At 42.6% G+C, this 284-nt stretch overlaps 1 protein-coding gene across 1 annotated transcript in view; it reads right to left on the reverse strand.

Annotated features, from left to right (window-relative positions):
* LOC117939895 (GTPase IMAP family member 9-like) overlaps positions 1-284 on the reverse strand; it is a 3,506-nt gene that overhangs the window by 2,411 nt on the left and 811 nt on the right. The gene's annotated exons all lie outside the window — the stretch shown is intronic.

Below are 284 nucleotides of genomic sequence, written 5' to 3' on the forward strand. Positions count from 1 at the left end.
TTTCTCCATCTCCCTCTTCTCCTTTTTTCTCTTCTCTTCTTCATCTCCATCACGCTCTTCTCCTCCTGTTTTCTCTTCTCTGACTCCCTCTTCTCTTCTTTTCTCTTCTCCCACTCTATCCTCTCCTCTTTTCTCCATCTCCCTCTTCTCCTCTTTTCTCTTTTCTCCATCTCCCTCTTCTCATTTCTTGGCGTCTCCTTCATCATTTTCTTAGTATTCTGCTCACTCACTTCATTGTCATTCTCTTTTATCTCCTTGCCTCTTTTCAACTCTGTTGTTCTCTC

The sequence above is a fragment of the Etheostoma cragini genome, unplaced genomic scaffold (genome assembly GCF_013103735.1).
Source record: "Etheostoma cragini isolate CJK2018 unplaced genomic scaffold, CSU_Ecrag_1.0 ScbMSFa_1395, whole genome shotgun sequence".
Taxonomy (NCBI): Eukaryota; Metazoa; Chordata; class Actinopteri; order Perciformes; family Percidae; genus Etheostoma; species Etheostoma cragini.